Source organism: Scyliorhinus torazame, chromosome 3 (genome assembly GCF_047496885.1).
Source record: "Scyliorhinus torazame isolate Kashiwa2021f chromosome 3, sScyTor2.1, whole genome shotgun sequence".
Taxonomy (NCBI): Eukaryota; Metazoa; Chordata; class Chondrichthyes; order Carcharhiniformes; family Scyliorhinidae; genus Scyliorhinus; species Scyliorhinus torazame.
Genome location: NC_092709.1, coordinates 30,941,328 through 30,965,032, shown reverse-complemented (window position 1 = coordinate 30,965,032; position 23,705 = coordinate 30,941,328). Strand labels below are relative to the sequence as shown.

At 49.0% G+C, this 23,705-nt stretch overlaps 1 protein-coding gene across 2 annotated transcripts in view; it reads right to left on the bottom strand.

The window, feature by feature from the left end:
- LOC140408389 (serine/threonine-protein kinase 32B-like) overlaps positions 1-23,705 on the bottom strand; it is a 510,363-nt gene that overhangs the window by 278,378 nt on the left and 208,280 nt on the right. The gene's annotated exons all lie outside the window — the stretch shown is intronic.

Below are 23,705 nucleotides of genomic sequence, written 5' to 3'. Positions count from 1 at the left end.
ATAGGCGTCCCTGATCAACAGCTCCACGTGTTGGGTAGCCGATACTGCCTGGCAATCACAGTTCCGGCTGAGTACCCGCAAGGCACGCAGGAATTCTGCTAGTGATTCCCCAGGGCGTCGTCGCCTCATGGCAAGAAGGTGCCTAGCATACACCTTGTTTACAGACTTTACATATTGTCCCTTCAGCAGCATTATCGCCTCCGTATACGAGGGGGCGTCCCTGATGAGAAGAAAAACGTGCGGGCTCACCCGTGCGGTGAGGATCTGCTTCTTTTGGAGGTCGGTTAAGTCTTCGGTGGAGGATCCGAGTTACGCTTCGAAGCAGCTTAGCCAGTGCTCGAATGTTGCAGTGGCGTTGGCTGCCTGTGGGTCCAGCTCCAGGCGATCAGGCTTGAGCGATGAATTCGTCTTAGAAGTTTAGTTTATTAAATTGATATGCCATCAATGAACACAAAACGAGTAGTGAATGTAACTGAGGCTTTAATAAACTAAACAGAAAGCCTCCCGAACTGGGTCAGAGGCAGAGACCAGCCACCTTTATACCGGGCCCGAGGGGAGGCGGAGCCATCGGGTAGTGGTTTACCACATTACATGTAATACAGTGGCCGTTTACCACAATACACATATTATATATTACAGTGGTTTACCACACAGTCATAACTAGGATGTAGAGAAAAGATCAACTTAATATGAGGTAGGTCCATTCAAAAGTCTGATGGCAGCAGGGAAGAAGCTGCTCTTGAGTCGGTTGGTACGGGACCTCAAACTTTTGTATCTTTTTCCTGATGGAAGAAGGTGGAAGAGAGTATGTCCGGGGTGCGTGGGGTCCTTAATTATGCTGGCTGCCTTTCAGAGGCAATGGGAATTATAGATAGAGTCAATGGATGGGAGGCTGGTTTGCATGATGGACTGGTCTACATTCACGACCTTTTGTAGTTTCCTGCGGTCTTGGGCAGAGCAGGAACCATACCAAGCTGTGATACAACCAGAAAGAATGCTTTCAATGGTGCATCTGTAAAAGTTGGTGAGAGTCGTAGCTGACATGTCAAATGTCCTTAGTCTTCTGAGAAAGTTGGTGGGTTTTCTTAACTATCGTGTCGGCATGGGGGATCAGGACAGGTTGTTGGTGATCTGGACACTTAAAAACTTGAAGCTCTCGACCCTTTCTACTTCATTCCCATTGATATAGACAGGGGCATGTTCTCCTCTACGCTTCCTGAAGTCAATGACAATCTCCTTCGTTTTGTTGACATTGAGGGAGAGATTATTGTCGTTGCACCAGTTCACCAGATTCTCTATCTCATTCCTGTACTCTGACTCGCCATTGTTTGAAATCCGACCCACTACGGTGGTGTCATCAGCAAATTTGAAAATCGAGTTGGAGGGGAATTTAGCCACACAGTCATAGGTGCATAAGGAGTATAGTAGGGAGCTGAGGACACAGCCTTGTGGGGCATCAGTGTTGAGGATGATCATGGAGGAGGTGTTGCCTATCCTTACTGATTGTGGTGATGTTGTTGCCTAGTTGCTTCATAGCTCCAGGGTCTCAGGTTCGATTCCCGGCTTGGGTCACTGTCTGTGCGGAGTCTGCACGTTCTCCCCGTGTCTGCGTGGGTTTCTTCCGGGTGGTCCGGTTTCCTCCCACAGTTCAAAGAGGTGCAGGTTAGGTGGATTGGCTATTCTAAATTGCCCTTAGTGTCCAAAAAGGTTAGATGGATTATTGCGTTACGGGGACAAAGGGAGATAGGGTGGAGTTGTGGGGTTTAAGTAGGGTGCTCTTTCCAAGGGCCGGTGCAGATTCGATGGGCTGAATGACCTCCTTCTGCACTGTAAATTCTATGGAAGTTCAGGATCCAGTCGCAGAGGGAGGAGCCGAGGCCCAGGCCAAGGAGTTTAGAGATGAGTTTTGTAGGAATAATAATGTTGAAGGCTGAGCTGTAGTCAATAAATAGGAGTCTGACATAGGTGTCTTTGTAATCTAGGTGTTCCAGTGTTGAGTGCAGAGCCAGGGAGATGCCGTCTGCTGTGGACCTGTTGCAGCGGTAGGCGAACTGCAGTGGATCAAGGCAATCGGGGAGGCTGGAGTTCATTCGTGCCATGACTAACCTTTCGAAGCACTTCATAAAGATGATGGCAGAGCCACTGGACGATAGTAATTAAGGCATTTTGCTTGGCTTTTCTTTGGTACAGTGATGATGGTCATCTTCTTGAAGTAGATGGGGACCTCAGATTGTTGTAAAGAGAGGTTGAATAACTCTGCCAGCTGATCCGCGCAAGACCTGAGTGCTCGTCCGGGTACCCCATCCGGGCCAGTGGCTTTCCGTAGGTTGACCTTCGAGCCGGCTGCTCTGACATCTACAATGGTGACCACAGGTTCGTCCGAGGCTTCCAGGGTGGACGGCGTGCACTCGCTGACCTCTTGCTCAAAGTAGGCATAGAATACGTTGAGCTCATCAGGGAGGGGTGCGTTGGAGCCAGCGATTTTACATACCTTCATCATGCCTTCATCAGTGTCCTGGAGGGGGCACCAGTAATCCTGGTGAACTTGTACATGTCCAACTGAGACGACACAGAATTTATAAAGAAGACCATCGCGTAAATCCCTGACATGACACCCTCAGACTAATCATGGGGGGTGGGGGGGTGGGGGTGACTTTAACTCTGTACAGGACCCGTTGACGGACAGGTCAAACTCCAAAACAGAGAAGATGGCAAGAGAACTAGGTGATTTCTGGAGAAGAAGGGAGCGGTTGATCTGTGGAGGTTCACACACCCAGGAGAGAAGGAGTTCTCATTCTTCTCACAGATATCAGGGTCTACACCCATATCGGCTTCTTTGTAGTGGGGAAATTGGTGCTTCCAGGGATAGCAAGAACGGAATATTTCGAGATTGTAATCTCCAAACATGCTCCACACTACATGTATGTGCGGTTGGAGATGGGCCATGCACAATGCCCCCCGTGGAGATTGGACACGGCGCTCCTGGTCGACAAGGCCTTCTGAAATGTCGCAGGCCATAGATGAGTACACAACTAACACCCTCCACCTTCTAGGGTGTGCTGAAGGCTAACATTGTAGCATTGTGGTTAGCACAGTTGCTTCACAGCTTCAGGGTCCCAGGTTCGATTCCTGGCTTGCGTCACTGTCTGTGCGGAGTCTGCACGTTCTCCCCGTGTGTGCGTGGGTTTCCTCCGGGTGCTCTGGAGTCCTCCCACAGTCCAAAGACGTGTAGGTTAGGTGGATTGGCCATGCTAAATTGCCCTTAGTGCCCAAAAAGTTTAAGTGGGGTTGTGGGGATAGGGTGGAGGTGTGGTCTTGGGTCGGGTGCTCTTTTTTAGGGCCGGTGCAGACTCGTTGGGCCAAATGGCCTCCTTCAGCACAGTAAATTCTATGATAATCTAAGTCTGTGATCAGAGGAGAGATTATCGCTTACGAAGCAGCAGGGACAGGGAAGAGAGGACGGCTAGGCACCAACTGGTCGACTCCATACTGGAGTTGGACAGACGGTACTCTGAGGCCCTGACCGTAGAGATTCTGGTGGTGAGGAAAAAGCTACAAATGGATTTTGACCTGCTCTCCAGCGGGAAAGCAGTCCACCAACTCCGCCAGACACTTTTTACAGTTAAATTGCTGCTGTTGCTGTTTTCTTTCAGTGACCTTTGTGTCAAAATGCGGCTTTTCCAAATTCAAAAAATGAGAAAAAGCAGAATGTTCTGCATGGAGGTCAGGACTGGTTATTGCTGAGGATATGCTGCTGGTAAACCATGTGGCAAATGTGTTATGGTCAGAAAGCACTGTAAATTCCACATCAAATCACTGGGAATTTCTTCAGTCAATTTGGACTAACCTCCCGAGCTGAAAGCCGAAATAAACAGGTTGAATCCACCTTCCATGAAAAAGTATAACTACTCTTTGGAGAGCATTTTGGGGTTTTGCACCTTTAACAAATGATATTTAATTAGGATAAAGGAAATGGTGCGGTGCTGGCATGTATAGCTTTTCATATTTTGCAGAGGGACGAGACAAATTATCAATTCATATAAAAGATAAGTAAACACTTTATCATTTGAAAAGTACCAATTAGAATTGCCTTCAAAAAACACTTGAGATGTGCACTACAATCATTAATAATGTTGCTCTTCAATTACAACCAAATTGAGAGGTGCTAAAGATGGCAAAAGCAATTCTGGTCGTGAACTAATGACTGTATCGCTTAATCAACATAGAGTCATTCACAAAATTAAATTCCAATTTATTTTAGTGACCCTGTGCTTTCGTACGCAGTATGATTCTAAATCGTCAGTATGTACTCTGACCTCCATGCTGCTACAGGCACTACAGTCAAAGGTCCACAGCACCTCCGCTATACTTTCATAATAACCAGGACTTGTATAATGCTTTTAAACAGGAAGCTATCCCAATACACTTCATGCACACATAAGAGACAAATAAATGGACAGCCAAGGCACAGTGGTTAGCACTGCTGTCACACAGCGCCAGGGATCCGGGTTCGATCCATGGGTGACTGCCTGTCTGAAGTTTGCACTTTCTCCCCGTGTCTGTGTGGGTTTCCTCCGGGTGCTCTGGTTTCCTCCCACAGTTCAAAGATCTGCAGGTTAGGTGAATTGGCCATGATAAATCATCCCTTAGTGTCCAAAGCTTGGGGTGGGGAGTGGGCCTGGGTTAGAGAGCTCTTTCTGAGGGTCGGTGCAGACTCGATGGGCAGAGTGGCCTCCTTCTGCACTGTGGGGATCCTATGGAAGAGAAATACAGCTAAGATTATCAAAAGCTTGCCGCCGTAGGCAAATGAATGATCCCATACAAACACAGCAAAAGATTGGTCGTAGAGCAAAGTGAGCCCTTTGGAAGGTGGTGACAGAAGACGTGGGAAGGGAAACAGCAGCAGAAACCTCGGCAGCGTGATCGCCTACCAACCAGAGGTAGGCGGTTAATTAAACCAATTGGTTGGGGTCAATTAACAGCCACTTTCAGGCTCCATTGGCATTTAATCAGAATTAGGAGGGGCAGCACGGGGACAGTGTCAGATAAACCGTAGCCTCCTCCCAGAAGGATCTCAGTGGAGGAGGAGCGGCAGTCAGCCCTTCATCCTGACCACTCCATGGCACATTGTAGGAGCACAGTAGCAATGGCTGCCCTGTGGCTGTGGTACTGCCGCTGTAGCATGAATCCGCCTTTTGCCGGGGAGCACATATGGTAAATTTAAAAACCTTTCTTGGCCTTTGAGGCCTCGGCGAGGAGGCATCCTGTTCTTAGAAACATAGAAACTAGGAACAGGAGGGGGCCATTCGGCCCTTCGAGCCTGCTCCACCATTCATTATGATCATGCCTGATCATCCAACTCAATAGCCTAATCCCGCTTTCCCCCCATATCCTTTGACCTCCTTCGCCCTAAGTGCTACATCTAACTGCTTCTTGAAAATGTTTTGACCTCAATTACTTCCTGTGGTATCAAATTCCACAGGCCGACCACTCTCTGGGTGAAGATATTTTTCCTCATCTCTATCCTAAATGGTCCACCGCGTATTCTCAGACTGTGACCCCTGGTTATGGACAGACCCACCATCAGGTACATCCTTCTTGCATCTGTCCCGTTAGAATTTTAGAGGTTTCTATGAGATCCCACCCTCATTCTTCTCAACTCCAGAGAATACAATCCTAACCAATTCAACTCTCCTCATGAGTGGAATTCTCCCCCAACGGCGCGATGTCCGCCGACTGGCGCCAAAAACGGCGCCAGATGGGCATCGCGCCGGCCCAAAGGTGCGGAATGCTCCGCATCTTTGAGGGCCGAGCCCCAACATTGAGGGGCTAGGCCGGCGCCGGAGGGATTTCCACCCCGCCAGCTGGCGGAAATGGCGTCTGTTGCCCTGCCAGCTGGCGGAAATGGCGTTTGGTGCCCCGCCAGCTGACGCAGAAATGCAGCGCATGCGCGGGAGCGTCAGCGGCCGCCGACAGTTTCCCGCGCATGCGCAGTGGGGAGAGTCTCTTCCGTTTCCGCCATGGTGGAGGCCGTAGCGGAGGCGGAAGGGAAAGAGTGCCCCCATGGCACAGGCCCGCCCGCGGATCGGTGGGCCCCGATCGCGGGCCAGGCCACCGTGGGGGCACCCCCCCGGGGTCAGATCGCCCCGCGCCCCCCCACAGGACCACGGAGCCCGCCCACGCCGCCTGGTCCCGCCGGTAAATACCAGCTTTGATTTACGCCGGCGGGACAGGCAATTTCTGGGCGGGACTTCGGCCCATCCGGGCCGGAGAATTGAGCGGGGGGTCCCACCAACCGGCGCGGCCCGATTCCCGCCCCCGCCCAATCTCCGGTACCGGAGACTTCGGCGGGGGCGGGGGCGGGATTCACGGCGGCCAACGGCCATTCTCCGACCCGGCGGGGGCTCGGAGGATGACGCCCCTTATGTCAGTCCTGCCATCCCAGGAATCAGTCTGGTAAACGTTGGCTATACGCCCGTGAGAGCAAGAACATCTTTCCTCAAATAAGGAGAACAAAATTGCACACAAATTTCAGGTGTGGCCTCACCAAGGCCCTGTATAATTGCAGCAAGTCATCCCTGCTCCTGTACTTGAATCCCCTCGCTATGAAGGCCAACATACCATTAGCCTTCTTTACCACCTGCTGTATCTGAATGGTTACCTTCAGTGACTGATGTATGAGGACACCCAGATCTCATTGCCTATTCCCCTCTCCTAATTTATGGCCATTCAGATAATAGTCTGCCTTCTCGTTTTTGCTACCAAATTGAATAACCTTGTATTCCTCCAAATTATCCTGCATCTGCCATGAATTTGCCCACTCACTCAACTTGTCCAAATCACACTGAAGGATTTCTGCACCTCCTCCACCATGGCGGAAACGGAAGTGTAGAAGATTGTAGTTTAGTCGGGCAGCATGGTCGGCACGGGCTTGGAGGGCCGAAGGGCCTGTTCCTGTGCTGTACATTTCTTTGTTCTTTGTTCTTTGTTTGCATCCTCCTCACAGCTCACCCTCCCACACTTCCAACTCTTTGTTTCCTGTCTGCCAACCAGTTTTCTATCCATTTCAATACATTACCCCTAATCCTACACGCTTTAATTTTATACACTAATCTCTTGGGCGGGATCCTACGACCCCCCTACCGGGTCGGAGAATCGCCAGGGGCTGGCGTGAATCCCACCCCCGCCGGTTGCCGAATTCTCCGGCACTGGATGTTCGGCGGGGGTGGGAATCGCGCCGTGCCGGTTGGCGGGCTCCCCCCAGCGATTCTCCGGCCCGTGATGGGCCAAAGTCCCGCTGCTGGAATGCCTGTCCTGCCAGCGAGAATCAAACCACCTATCTTACCGGCGGGACAAGGCGGTGTGGGCGGGCTCCGGGGTCCTGGGGGGTGCGTGGGGCGATCTGGCCCGGGGGGTGCCCCCACGGTGGCCTGGCCCGCGATCGGGGCCCACCGATCCGCGGGCGGGCCTGTGCCGTCGGGGCACTCTTTTCCTTCCGCCTTCGCCATGGTCTCCACTATGGCGGAGGCGGAAGAGACCCCCTCCACTGCGCATGCACGGGGATGCCGTGAGCGGCCGCGGACGCTCCCGCGCATGCGCCACACGGCAAAGTCATTTCCGCGCCAGCTGGCGGGGCACCAAAGGCCTTTCCCGCCAGCTGGCGGGGTGGGAATCAGTCCGGCGCGGGCCTAGCCCCTCAAGGTGAGGGCTCGGCCCCTCAAGATGCGGAGAATTCCGCACCTTTGGGGCGGTGCGATGCCGGACTGATTAGCGCGTTTTTGGCGCCGGTCGGCGGACATCGTGCCGATTGCGGAGAATCCCGCCCCTTATGCGGGACTTTGTCAAAAGCCTTCTTTAAGTCCAAATATACCACATCCACTGGCTCCCCCTCAACAACTCTACTAGTTACAACCTCGAAGAATTCCAGTAGATTTGTCAAGCATGGTTTTCTTTTCAAAAATCCATACTGACTCTGTCCGATCCTGCCACTATTTTCTAAGTGCTCTGCTATAAAATCTTTGACAATGGATTCAAAAATGTTCCCCAATACCGACATCAGGCTTACTGATCTATAATTCCCTGTTTTCTCTCTACCTCCCTTTTTAAATAGTGGAGTTACATTAGCTACCTGCCAATCTGCAGGAACTGTTCCAGAGTCTATAGAATCCTGGAAGATGACCATCAATGCATCCACTATTTCTAGAGCCACTTCCTTAAGTACTCTGGCATATAGATTATCAGGCCCTGGGGATTTATCGGATCCAATCCCATCAGTTTCTCCTACACCATGGGCTGGATTCTCTGGTCACTGACGCTGAAATCGCATTCGGTGATGGGGCCGGAGAATCCAAATTCCCGACAGACTTAAGGGCAGCGCCGCTTCCGCAATGCTCCACCCACTCCAAAGTGACGTACTCTGTGAGTACGCCGCGCCCACGTATCCACGGCCTCAGGCCATTACCTGAGGCCCACCCCCCCCGATGCTCCACCCCCGACCGGCCGATTTCCCAACGGCGTGGGTCGCGTGTGGTTTCATCCGTTGAGAACTCAGCGTGGCGGCTGCGGACTCAGTCCAGCTCCGCCACAGTCGGGAGAAGGCCAACTCCAAATCGGAGAATCCAGCCCCATTTCTTGTTGATCTCCATCAGTTCCTCCCTCTCACTAAATCCTGTGTTCCCCAACAGTTCTAGTATCTGATTTGGATCCTCATTTGTGAAGATAGAACCAAAGTATGTATTTAGTTTCTCAGCCACTTTTTTGTCCCCTATTATACATTCCCCTGTTTCTGACTGCAAGGGACCTATATTTGTCCTCACCAATTTTCTTCTCTTCATGCACCTGTAGAAACTTTTACAGTCAGTTTCTATGTTCCCTGCAAGCTTACCCTCATACTCTATTTCCCCCTTCTTAATCAATCCCTTGATCCTTCTATGCTGAATTCTAAACTGCTTCCAATCCTCAGAGCTGTTGTTTCTCTTGGCCAATTTGTATGTTCTACTTTGGATCGAATACCATCTCTAATTTCCCTTCTAAGTCATGGATTGGCCAAATTTCCCATTTTACTTTTGTGCCAGACAGGAATAAACAATTGTTGCAGTGCCCCCATGTGTGCATTGAATGTTTGCCATTGCCCATCCACTGTCATTATTTTAAGTAATGCTTCCTATGGCACAGTGGTTATCACTGCGACCTCACAGTACCAAGGACACGGATTCGGTCCCGGTCCCGGGTCACTGCCCATTGTCATAATATACACATCAGTATATGATGGCGCAGAGACACGCACTGACTGACACACTGCAAGACCAATCAACTCACACAACACAGCAACCAATCTCCAGTTAGGGCACGGTCACTATAAAGACAGAGGGCACTAGTTTTCCCGCTCATTTGGGATGCAGCCTCTGAGACAGACGGAGCCCGCAGTCAGTAGCACAAACATCCACCATGTGCTAGCAGTATAGACTGGTCAGGTTAGGCATAGGTCTTCAGTCAATCTAACATAGTGTCGACCCACAGTGCAAGTATGTTTAACAGCACTTAGTTAAATAAAATAGAGTTGTACTATTACAAGTGTTGGTAGCCTGTCTATGTTACTGCTAAGGTAAACGCAGTCTCCACAGATCCAGAGTTCCCCAACACATCACCCATTTGGAGTTTGCACATTATCCCTGTGACTGCGTGGGTCTCACCCCCGTAACCCAAAAAGATGTGCAGGCAGGTGAATTGGCCACGTTAAGTTGCCCCTTAATTGGAAACAAAAATTGGGTACTCTAAATTTATTTTTTAAAAGTAACGCTTCCCAATCTACCATAACCAACTTGCACCTCACACCATTGTAGTTTCCTTTGTTAAGATTCAGGGCCGTAGTCTCAGAATACTCTCTTCCTGCATCCTTAAGAGCGGCCACCTCTATTGGTGGTACTGCCAAGCTGCCAGCCATCTGATTATAGGGGCGACAGTACTGGGACACACGCCACTAACCCTCAGTTGAGCAACAGTCAAAATGGTGGCCACCTCTTAATTGCTGCCATCAGTAAAATGACGTCCAAGGCCTGCCTACTTGAGTTCAGGTCCTGCTTTCCGCCCCTTTGCTAAGATTCCAACCTTAGAGAGGGCTTTACTGCAGAAGCAAAATCGAACAGTGAAACATTTTCAGTCTTTCAATAGTTAATGGACTGGCAGAGCAGAACTAGGACATCAAAAGTTCTAAATCGGCTTGAAATAGAGGTACAGAATGGGGAAGTAAGTGTTCTGAAGGATTAAATTCTCAACGCAAAATGTAGGACTTCAGTCAGAGATAAAGTCCTGGACAGGCTGAATGTATTTAAAATAAATAAATCCCTTGGTCCCAAAGGTATTTCGCCCAAGCTGTTTATTATCTCAGAATGTTTATTCCATGAGAGTTCATGAAAAGTGCCAAAAGATTGGCAACAGCATAATAAGCTACCCATTTCCGAAACGTGAGAGGAAACCATCAGTCAGCTACAGACTTAGAAATGTTATTGTGATTCTGTGGAAAATTATTCCCAGATTTTGTTGCAAAAATTAATGGCATCTGAATAACACACACCTGCTATTAAGCATGAAATACTCAGTATGAGATACTCAGTGAACTGCAAGTTTCCAATTGTTACTGGACAATTTGCACTGTACTGCCATTAGCTTTTCAAAAATGGCATCTCACGCTGGTCCTTCCTGTGATTTTCATGAATTTGTTGCATCCCACATTGATCACCCATTAAATCCATAAGTCAAGGCCAGTAATTATCAGCATAATTGTTAATAACATACCCGAGTCCAGCCACTTCAGACAATTACCTTTGTCCCCCAACCACTATCTGCTCCAAAGAAAACAACCTCCGTGTAGCCAACCTCTCTTCATAGTTAAAACTCTCCAGCCCACGCAACACCGTGGTTAATCTCCTCTGCGCCCTTTCAAGTTCGATCACATCCCTCCTATCATGTGGATTCCAGAACTGAAATGAAATGAAAATTGCTTATTGTCACAAGTAGGCTTCAAATGAAGTTACTGTGAAAAGCCCCTAGTCGGCTGTTCGGGGAGGCTGTTACGGGAATTGAACCGTGCTGCTGACCTGCCTTGGTCTGCTTTCAAAGCCAGTGATTTAGCCCTGTGCTAAACAGCCCCTAGCACAGAATACTCTAGCTGTGGCCTAACCAACGTTTTATACAAAGGGTCATCTGGACGCGTAACATTAGCTCTTTTCTCTCCCTACAGATGCTGCCAGACCTGCTGAGATTTTCTCTTTGGTTTCAGATCCCAGCACCCGCAGTAATTTGCTATTATCCAACGTTTTATACAATTCCAGCATAACCTCCCTGTTCTTACATTCTATGCCTCGACTAATGAAAATGGCAGGAATCAGCCCCACCAGGGATAGAGTTCAGGACCATAGCCTGGACTAACAAAAGGTTCCCAGCGTGGACATTAATCTATTTCTGCCCGTTTCCAAATTTCCCTAATTTCTAATTTTATGGAAGCATTGCCACAGCGCAATGCAACATTCGCATTGCTCACACCATTTCCTCCCCTTTTTGTTCACTTTTGGTCCTTTCTGTATCAATTTGCCTCTTTGATTGTTTGACTCATTCTTTGTTTTCATTCACCTGAACTATTACAGGATCTGAATTCAGTTTTCCTTATTAGTCGGTGAATTGTATTATATTCTGTACAATGCGCTTGATTGCAATTTTTGTTATCTGTTCAATAGTGAAAATGATGACAATTAGGGAGAATTACTAAAACAGTGTAATTTACTCAAACGTCTGTAATTATGATCCACTGTGGATTACAAAGAGAGTGACTTATATTTTTTCCAATCATTACTGTTTGTCCTGTCGTGGATTTTCACTTTTAATTATTCTAATCATTCCATATTTCACATTCATTTAAAATAAATTGAAAAATACAGGGTCAAATAAACTAGTGATGCATAAAAGTGTGCAATTGCACCCTTAAAAATGCACAGAGTTTAATTACGTGTTTGCAGGGAACCTAAAAATAATAGAGGAATGTTTCAGAACTAACCTTTATAATTCTCCTTAACACTGTGCAATGATTCTCAGAAACTGAACTTTCCACAAATGACTAATTAGCTATGAGTTTTCTCAATGGCACTAATGGTCACGGTTAGAGTGCTATTTGAGAATTAAATTTCAGCCTCAATTATAACTTGAGGCGTGAATACAAGATCCAAGGGCTGCTAGGTTGAAAGGGGCCATATTGGTTAATGGTGTTGGTGTGATTTCCAGCCATTTTACCTCCCAGGCTGTTACTATTATCCTGGAAGGAATCCTGCCTTAACCTGGCAAGGATAACAAATGACTGCTCGGCAGGATATAGCCTAGCAGGAGGCCAATGCCAGGGATCTTAAGAAGTGCTTGGAATCTGCCTAGCGAACCTGAATTGCCTCCAGTAGAAGGCGACCAAAATTGTACTCAGTAGCCTTGGTGCCATTTCACTTATGCCCTAAGTCGTAGCAAATCTTCCCTACTTTAACACTCCACTCCGCCCTTGCAAAAAAAGGGCCAACATCCCATTTGCCCTTCCAATTACTTGCTGTACCTGCATGCTGATGTTTTCTGATTCACAGACAAGGACACTCAGATCCCTCCTGTACTCCAGATATCCGCTGCCCCTCTTCATTTATAATAATAATAATCGCTTATTGTCACAAGTAGGCTTCAATGAAGTTACTGTGAAAAGCCCCTATTTAAACATTTTAATTATTTAACAATTCAACTATTTAAAAAGCCCCATTTAAACAACATTCTCATTTTTTATTCTTCCTGCTAAAGTGGACAACTTCACATTTTCCCACATTATACCACGGGGGGATATACCATGCCGCGCCGACCTGCCATGGCAGGATGGTGGCGAAGACACGCTCGCAAGTTGAGGTCACGCAGATGGGCAAAGGCCACTGGCGCAGCAATGAGGAGGGACGGGGTGAACTGGCCGGTGGACGGAGACTGTGGGCAGGGGTCAGGGTGCCTGCGTGTCTGCAGCGAGACCAGGCAACCGGGGCACATATGTATCCCATGGCACCTGGCTGTCGAGGTGTCCAAGCGCCATCGTTAACCATGTTGTTTCTCTTCCCCCCCCTCCCTCTTGCAGATCGTCATGTTGGCGCACCAGCCAGCTATGTTTGCCGCCGTGGCGGGAACCGCAGCCCTGCAGATGGCCATCCGGCAGCGTTGACGCAGGCGACTCAGAACAGCTGTGGCAGCGGCGGCTGCAGCAGAGGAAGTGGCTGCAGAGGGCCCCGTGCCAGCCGCTGAGGCTGCAGGCCCGCACGCCCGATATATGAAGGAGGAGGCGGAGGGGGACAATGACCACCACATCGTCGGGGATGCACAGGATGAGGATACTGATCTTGATGGGGCGCAGGGGGAGGTGGAAGAACAGGTGATGGTGCCAAGGTGCCGGAGGCGCCCCATGAGGCCTCGAGTCGACCGTGACCGCATGTCCTTCGAGGACCTGCCGGACAGGGCATGCAGGAGGAGACTCCAATTGAGTAGGGAGTCCGTGGCACATATATGCCACCTCATGGCGCACCTGGCACCACGTGCAACGGGGGAGGACATGCTATCCCGGTGACCGTCAAGGTGACGGTAGCCCTCAATTTCTTCGCAACGGGTTTGTTCCAAGCGCCAAGTGGGGACCTATCCGGGATCTCACAGGCATCGGTGCACCGGTGCATCCGAACCTTGACCGACGCCCTGTATGCCATCGCCAACAGGTACATACAGTTTCCGGAGGACCACGCACACCTGGATGCCCGGGCAGCGGGATTCGCCACCGTGGCCGGGATACCGATGGTCCAGGGTGTGATTGATGGGGTGCACGTAGCCATGCGCCCACCCTTGGAGAACAGCGAAGTTTTCAGGAACAGAAAGGGGATCTACTCGCTGAACATTCAGGTGGTCTGTGACCATCGCATGACGATCATGCACGTGTGCACCCAGTACTCCGGCAGTGTGCATGATGCCTTTATACTGGCGCAATCATACATCCCCGCAATGTTCGAGGATCACCCCCTCGGCTGAGGGGCGGTTGCTGGGCGACAGGGGTTACCTGTTGCGGTCGTGGCTCATGACGCCTATACTGAGGCCACAGACCAATGCGGAGACCCGCTACAATGAGGCCCATGCAGCAACCAGGGGTGTGGTGGAGAGGTGCTTCGGCCTCTTGAAGATGCGATTCAGGTGCCTGGACCGCTCTGGAGGTGCCCTGCAGTACCATTCCGAGAGGGTCGGCTGCATGTTTGTTGTCTGCTGTGTGCTACTTAACATTGCCCAGCAGAGGGGTGATGTCCTGGAGGAGGAGGCACAGGGGGAGCCCAATGAAGTCGACGTGTCTGCATATGAGGAGTAGGAGGAGGATGGGGAGGGGGGGGGGGGGGCACAGACATGACCGGGAGGCTGCACGACGACACCGGCTTGGCGCACATTTCATGAACTCGGGGGAGGGCATCGCTGAGCAAGGCACTTGCACCACCGTTCCGCTCAAAGGCACCATCCAGCACCCCCCACCCCCCCCCACCTCCTGCACCGTCCAACACCCCGAGCGCCCACGCCACCACTTTCACAGCAACTTACACCTGCGGCACAATGGGATGGTCTCACACAGTTGCTTGTGTAAGCGGGTGTGATCAGTGCCATGTTGAGTGGTGACAACCCGCTCTGCGATGAGCTGTGAGCTCCGGATCATTAGACAATGTCTGACTCATGGCCATAGCTCAACCCTCCACCTGGGTGGTCCCTGTATGCTTCACGGACTCTCCATCACATACCCATGTGGGGTAGGTGGCATCGGTGTGCCGAGGGCGACAGGTTTTGGGGGGGGGCGGGGGAGGAACACACACCCGGCATCACCTTTGTAGTGAACTTCAACCCCAGCGCCACTCTGTCCCCCTCACGACCCCTCAGGCACCGGACATAGCACAGAGTCATCTAGGTTTTGTGCAACAGGGACTTTATTCGTGACATTCACAGACAAGTGCCCTAGCCCCTAGAACTAAGCAGTGGCCTGCACCCGTGCCAACTTACTACGGGTCTAACTTCTTTGCCTTATGGGCCCCACCACTACGCCTTGGTGTTTCCCCAGACGGTACAGCAGGAGTGGAGGCGGACTGCTGAGACTCCTGCCCTGCGACGTGGCTCCCCGTCGGCGCGCGTTTCCTGGGGCGGCCCGGTTTCGATGGGCCAGACTGCTCGGCAGGCGTGCTGGGTGGCGTGGTGCCACCCTGTCCTGCCCGCTGCCCACCAGATGCACCAGGGACAGTACGGGGGGAGTCCGAGTGTTCCGGGACCTCTCCTGCTGGAATCACCGGAATGGGCCCCAGAACCTCCTCCTCCCTCGGGGAGCCCAGTGGGCCCCGGGCCTCACTATGGGACGGTGATGAGAGCGGAGACAAGCGCTGTTGCACCAACACCAGCCGCTGCCAGTCCTGGAGGTCAGCTGCGGCATCGACCAGGGTCTGAACGTTCACAGCGACGGAGCTCAGGGAGTGCGACATCCCTGTCAGGGACTGTGCAACCTCCCGTTGTGATTGTACGACGCCATCCAGCACGTGCGCAAGGCAGCCGATGCTCTCAGCGATGGCCTGCTGAGACTGGGCCAGACCCCGGAGCGCGGCGGCAATGTCCAGTTGGCTCTGGCACATGGCTGCCTGTGAGAGGGCAGCCCTCTCCTGGGCCACGGATGACGCCTGCACATGAAGCCCCACGCCTTGCAGAACCTGACCCATGGCCGAAACCATTGCCTCCATTGCCTCCACCACGGACGCCACCCGTGCGGTGTCGGCCTGGGTGGCAGCCATAACCTGCGCCACTCCCTGCTCCTGGACACGGATGGACTCCTCCAACTGCGTCTTCAGAGGCTGGAAGACGGCCGTCATCCCGTTGACCACTCCCTGGGTTTCCAAAGGCATCGGGTCTGTGGATGGGTCTGGTCAGTCCAGGAACCCGGAACCTTCTGGGCGGCAGCTGGGTGTTGGGCCTGGCCTGCCCTCTGACCATCCAGCCCTTCAGCTGCTCCTATCTCCACCTGCTGTACCGGTTCGGCTGTGTGGTGCGCACCAGTCAGTGACCCAGAAGGCTCAGCACTAAAATGGCCAACCGAGGTGAGTGTATCTGCAATGGTGGATGTTGTGGGTGACAGCAGTGACGCAAACTCGAGGTCCTCATCTGTTCCCAGGTCTGGGGTCTCCTGAGTTGATCGTTGGACCGATGCACATAGTCCGCGGCCCATGTTAGATGCTGTGTCCGGTCTGTCCATCGTCTGTCTGGCCGCCCTCTGTGCGTCACTGTCCAAAGTCCCCGTCCTCTCTCCACCACTGTCCTGGCCAGCAGCCCTCTCCTCGTCCGTCTCACGGCCATCAGTGTCCTGACTGTCCGGCCTGTGTTCGTCAGTGTCATCTCTGTCTGTCCTCTGTGCGTCCCCCTCCAGTGCCCCGGCCTCAGAAGAGGGCCCTCCTGTCCGTCTTCCTTCTCCTCTCTCTCATCCCTGTGGGCGGATGAGCTTGGAGCTGGACGGCGGGGGCTTGTCTGAGACGTCCCTGGACTATCGACTCCTGGCCCTGGAGAACACAATAAGGCACGTTTCTGTAGACACGTGGAGTCGGGTGTGAGGGTGTGGTGGGGGCAGTGTGTGGGGGTGGAATGTGAGGGGGGTTAGATGTGAAGGGGTATGTGGCAGGGGGTGGGTTGAGAGGTGGGGGTTTGGGGGCATTGGTAGGGGGTGCAGTGTGAGGGGGGTGACCGGCTGTGGGAGTGTAGCCAGGCAGGGGAGTCTCACTTGGTCCTGTGCCTCCGATCTGGCATGGCGCTACCTCCCGGGTGGCGGCTCCCCCAGCGAGGTCCAAAGCCCTCTGCTCATGGATGGTGACATCACAGTCAACATCAAGCCGTGCAGATGTTGGTAACATTATGACTGAGTGAGGGACACTGGGCACCATGCCATGGCAGCTCTCAAGGGGGGGGGGGGTTGTCCATGTGGGTCGGGTGCAATGTGCATGGGCAGGGGGGGGGTTCCCGCGAAACGTGGTGGGGGGGAGGGAGGGATGGGGTGTGGCCCGGGGGAAATCTTGGGGTACTTACCCTGGCAACCCTCGTGAGGTCGTGGAGCTTCTTCCGGCACTGGTCTCCAGAGCGGGGGGGGGGGGCCCACAGTGCTAACCAAATCCAAATCCACCACATCTAGTGGTTCCCCTTTTTTCACCAGTATCATTTGGAGGTCTCTCACCTGATCACCAGCTAAAGTATTGTGAAATGTAGGAGTGCCAGCTAAATGGGCAGCCAGGCGGGAGGGAATGCTAGCAGTCCTTTGGATGATATTGCAGATTGGGTCCGATTGCCAAAAGCCCCACAGTACTGTTTCTAAATATTAAACGGAGATGCACAATCTCTCCTGTCATGTTCAATATGTAACTCTAATCACAACCCACTACTTGAATATATTTTATTTTAGCCCTCAGGAAATGGGACTTGTAATTTAATGCATGCTGTCAGAGTTTTTATTGGAATTGTAAGTTATTTTAATGTTTTCTTCCATCCAACTTCAGGAATTTAAAAAACTTACCACTGATTTGTTATGGTGACTATAGTTTAGACAATTCTGAGTAGCAAGATTTTGCAAAACTGTCTGCTGATGCTCCAGTTAGTTTTTTCTCCCTCCCTACATGGTTTTAGGGCGCGATCTATTGGCCATGCTGCACCCGAAAAGCAGCGCACCATGGCGGAACATGGCCAGTGAATGACGGGCGACCCCACTCCCGGGATCTACCCAGCTCACCACGCCTCCCGAAATCTAGCACAATCTCGCAAGACGTCATGATATGAAGCCCGCCCATTGTGGGTGGAATCACCTTTTGGCAAATCGAAGAGTGACATAGCTAGTTTCACTTTAATATGCAGTTCCCTGAGGTAACCAAGGTCCTTTGCCTTAAAGACCGCAGGTGAGCACCGTTTAGCACTGGTCTCCACAAACGGGGACCAGATGAAACGGCACTCGTGGGGATCTTTCAGGGGATTGGAGGCCCCCAGGTGCATGTTCTCTGGGCAGGGTAGTATCCTGATACTACTGGTGCCACCCAGGCACTGCCAGCCTGGCAATGCTACCTGGGTGCCAGCCTGGTACTGCCAAGGTGCCCAAGATGCCAAGCTGGCATTTCCTGCACAGCAGTGATCGGACAGGGGGTGAGGGTGTGGGTGAGGGTGGGGTCCAGGACCCCTTTACAGTGAGCTGGGGCTTGAGGGGGTTCAGGGGTCTCGTCAGGGGCTTGAGAGGTCAGGGCACCAATTTAAAATGGCAACCCAATCTCTCCCTACACTGAGGAGTTTCAGCGAGCGGGGCTCCTCAGTACAGGAAACGGGACTAGGTGTGGTCTCGGCCACGCGTTCCCCGCTAAGGCCCCGTATCTAACTGGAGTTGCATTTGATAGCATTGTGTTTCTTGGTGCTGCGGGAAATGGGAAACACACGGCTAAACATGCTCACTATGGGACATAGTTCTCATTTGGTAAAAGTCTAATCCAAGATATAAAGGTTTTAAAAGAAAATGGTAGTTAAAACGGAATAATACACAGCCTAAATGTGGTAGTATTCCACAGTAGGGGCCCATTACCACGGCAACATTCTGGCTCAGACATGTACAGCTGACAAATCAAAACTGTGATCCATTCTGACCTCAAGTCAAAATTGTCTGCAGCCCTCAGTGTTATCACTATTTATTGTTTCAATTGATGTTTAGGCCTAATTCTTGTAAGAAAACTGGGTTTGAATTGTATATCTTTCAGTGGGAATGCATGTTGTCAAGAAAGGAATAATAATTCAAAAGATATTCATAGACCCATAATTAGACATATAATTTAGAGATGATATTTACTGAGAAACCTAAGTGCTAAAAATAATGATCCAATTTCAATTAGTCATCATTAAGGAAAGTGATTTGGGAAATTGATTTAGCTTTGAGTGTCAACTAAAAATTGAAAGAATAATTTAGTGGCCATAAAGGGAAATATAATAATACAGGTGTTTGCTTATAGATGCAAAATCTAAATTAAAAAGTAGTGCTGAAGCTTTACAAGTATTCATAGGGCTACATATAAACTATTGTGTCCATTTGGGCACTGCTTATGAAAGAATATTGGTGCAAAACATCCTGTGATATTCTAACCAACAGTATTAAGTGTGTTCATTCCGATTTTATACTGACAATACTTTGCTCTGCAAATTGTTGAAAGTGACATATAGAAATGGTCAAGTGTCTTCTATAGGGCACATAAGATTTTGTAAGCAATTGTGTATCACCCTATTCAAATTACATTGAAGTATTGTGAAATGTAGAGTGCCAGGTTTGAATTAGGAAGTGTAAATTAAAATGGTGAATTCAATGTCAATTTAGAGACATAAAGATAAATAAAGGGATTGGAAAGAAATATTGAATTAAGAGAGAGCAAAATTCAGAAAAACTACAAAAGAGTTTTTCTAAAGTCTCCAACAACAATTAAAATCTGAAGAAATGAGACGCCACGCTTGCAATAGTTAATTTTGCGTGTCAGACAAGTTGACTCTCTGTATTAAAACAAGTTGTCACATAATAATAATAGTACAGAACTTGAGCATTGCTGAAAAGAGGAACATGCTGTTAAAGCTTTTTGTCTTCCACTCAGACGACAGAAGGAAGACTGTCAAATTATACATCCCAACGATTGGTGGATCATATCAACAGCATGCCCTATCGGCTGTTTCCAACAGGAAGAATATTGATCATACTCAACCAGCCTGTGCATGCAAAACTCAGAAAATGGTGTTCTATATTTAGATGTGATTCCATGATTGGGCAGTACTTATTGAATAATCCTGCGGATGCTCAGAATCACATGAAGAACCAATTTAAGATTATTAGTCGAGCTCGCAGTGTGGCTCACTTAGATTTTTTAGAATCCACATACCTTCATGTGCAGTGACCTATCCTCTGATATCCTCGGCCGATTTAGCTCAGTGGGCTAGACAGCTGGTTTGTAAGAATAAGGCCAGCAGCATGGGTTCAATTCCCGTACCGGCTTATCCGAACAGGTTCTGGCGAATGTGGCGACTAAGGGCTTTTCACAGTAACTTCATACTTGTGACAATAAAAGATTATTATTATTAAATCAGAAAGAACACGTCCAGGCATTGCCCTTTTCAATAAACAAAAGCTTGGGAGACATCTGCACCCTGGGTGCATTCCCCAGGCAACCCATCAACGAATCGGAGCGACTTGCCTTTCTTGAATTTAAACAAAAGCTTGGGGGATAATTGTTCCTTGCTGCATTCTTCATGGCAGCATCTGGATCAATCAGAGTCCATTTGCCAATCAATATGAAGGGGGATTCCCTTTGAAATTTGATATCCTCACAAATCTATCCAGATGAGTGGAACATGAAAGGTTTTGGCAGCATGTCTCATTTTTCAGCAATACTTATCAAGTTGTTAAGAAATGTACTTAGACTGCAATGGACAAGCCCAAGCTTTTGGTGCTGAGTTTATTTCACATCTACACATCTTTCGACTGTGGGAAACCAGAACACCCGAAGGAAACCCATGCAGACAGGAGGGGGATGATGTAAACTCCACACAGACAGTCACCCAAGGCTTGAATTGAACCCGGGTCCTAGGCGCAGCAAGGCAGCAGTGCTAACCACTGTCCCACCGTGTCGTTCCTGGCACTGGCAGAGTGATTCATCTCAGACAGCAAAGTTTGGATTTTGTCCATTTGCCTTCACCCAAAGTTGATGGGTGGGATTCGTCGGCCGTGTCTGCCCAGCGACCGGACATTCCTGCCTGAGGTCAATGGACCTTTACAGAGTCTGCGTCCCGTCCGTGGCGATCTTGCGGCGGGCTCAGCCGACGAATCCAGCCCAATGTCCCCTTTGCACTTAATTGATGGAGCACAATTAGCCTCACTGTTAATTCAATAGCAGTTTGGGGGCCATTAAGAGCTGGGAAAAAAATACAAAACAGGAGTCTGGTTTTAACTCACTACCCCAAATACAACCACGTGAAAACTAAACTGGGTAAAGCTCAAATACGGGTATGGGATCACAGTACGTAAATAGTCCACACCTGCTCACTGGAATATAGACACCACACCATCTTTGTGTTGCCCGCTTATTATTATGATTGCTACATGAGTAGGTTGCAACTGGGGCATGGGGCAAGGAAAGTGCAGCTGCCTGCTCTCCGAAGCCAAGAAACATCTATTTCACTGATCTCGATGATACCAAATTCTCAACTCATTATCGTCAGCAAGAAATACTTTTTAATTGTGAAAATGAAACCAATTATTTGAATAATAACTTGAAACAACGTAGATAATCATATATTAGAGTGAGATAATGAACCATGCATCATAATGAAATGTAATTGTTATTAAAAAAAAGCCATTGAGCTTTATTTTTAAATCAACTACATATGAGCTTCAATGAAGTTTAAGCAACAGCTAATTAATATTGGTATTGCTAATTTAATGGTCCTTTGTAGACCGCATTAATATTTTACAAAGCTAGCCTGTTATCTATGGGAACCTCTTTTATTCTTTAATGATCATTGTAATTTTTAAATTGAATTAATTTCTCAATTAGCTGTTTTTTCTACGAGTCCTATTTCTGTACCCACTAAACCACATAGATCGCTCTGGTTGTTAAATATTGGTACCCAAAAGACTGGAAATTTACCAAAATAAGCTATTTAAAATGCGATACTCACTTTAAGTGATTTCCTACAAAACATTAAAACAGATTATTCTTTATTTGCTTTTTTTCCTAATTATGTAGTTGAAACATTTCTAAGCAATTCGATATACCTGCACATTATTACAATACAAATTAGGAGGGGAGAGCGCAAAAGGGATCAAAGGACATGAGGGTAAAGCAGGATTAGGCCATTGAGTTGGATGATCAGCCATGATCATAATGAATGGCGGAGCTGACTTGAAGAGCCAAATGGCCTCCTTCTGCCCCTATTTTCTATGTTAAGAGAAAGTCTCGCCTCAGGAAGAATATTTGTCAAATTTCTCCGCTTTGTCAAAAAGATCCACCTAATTTTGAAATACATTTTAACAGCTTTTCATGACATATCATCTTTTACGTTCATCCCATGTACGTAACTCAATCATTATTTCCGTCTTTATAAAATTGTGTTAAAACCTGAAGGCTTTGTGGGTAGCACAAGTGGCTAGCACTGTGGCTTCACAGCGCCAGGGTCCCAGACTCCCTGCTGGGTCACTGTCTGTGCTGAGTCTGCACGTTCTCCTCGTGTCTGCGTGAGTTTCCTCCGGTTTCCTCCCACAGTCCAAAGATGTGCAGGTTAGGTGGATTGGCCATGCTAAATTGCCCTTAGTGTCCAAAAAGGTTAGGACGGGTTATTGGGTTATGGGGATAGGGTAGAAGTGAGGGCTTAAGTGGGTCAATGCAGACTCGATGGGCCGAATGGTCTCCTTCTGCACTATATGTTCTATGTTCTAATCAGTGATCTTTACTTCCTGGTTTGCTGTCTGTGAGAATGTTTCAATGTGAATGTCTACTTGCCTTGCTTGATGTCATCACTATTGTTGGATGTCTGGAGATCCCTTTGACTTAAGTGTCAGATACAACCGAACATCGGGAAAGGTTAAATCCATGTGACAGAGATCGCTACTTCTTTGTGGACAGTTTTCTTAGAGGTCAAAGGTAAGTGGTGCTGCTTTGGCACTAAATGCGAAATTCAGCTCATTACCTTTGACTGTTTGAAAATTGTTCAAGATGCAAATAGCTTCAGGGGACATTTCTCACCGATGCTGCCTGTGCAAACTGGGAATGCACAAGCTGTATACTCCCAGAGCCAAATTGACACATTAGGATAGGACACGGGACTGTTTCCGGTTCCAAACCCACCCCCAAGGTGAAACTGGCACTCGTTGAAATTTTGACCGGAATGTCCCTTTAATTCACAGAGAAACAAGTTCCCTCTCCTATGAAAGGTGCCGGATGAACTCTTGAAGGTGGAGAACCAAGCAGATGCCTTCAAACTTCAGAGGACCACCCAGCGGCATGTGATGCCTAAGGAACTGAGGGAATTTCAACATGAAGGGGTGGTCGGTCGCTTTGTAAAAACCTGTAATGAAAGAATGTCTCTTGGTAGAAGTTGGCTCTGTTTGTAAAACTGGTCACAGCTTCAGATCGAATTAATCACCATTATCAGTCTCCGCTAAGTTGTCCATTTTCAGGCCTTTGAGAAAGCTTCGGTGTAATATGCTTGAATTATACTCTTTCCATCTCCTGTTTAACGAAATCCCAGCGCTGACCTGCTGTTCTATTTGGCAATTTATTTCTTCCAGCTAATCACGGAAAGGTCCATTTTTAGCCCTTTATCCGTCTTCTCGCATTACAATTAATAGTTGTCAAAATATTTGCATCACTGTAAGACATATCATCAGGATGTTTCAATTAAGCTTCGTGCTGCTCCTCAGAGTCTAGCCTTTACGACATGTTTAATAATGTGCTACATTGTTTCATTAAACACTTGGAGACTAAAAATCACTGTTGGTGACATCAGTAGACAAATGTTTGATGCATTTGCATGACATTTCTCCAACCTTGGTTTGGCTTCAGCATATTTTAAGATGACATTTTAACAAGTAGAAAAATTATTCAAAAAAT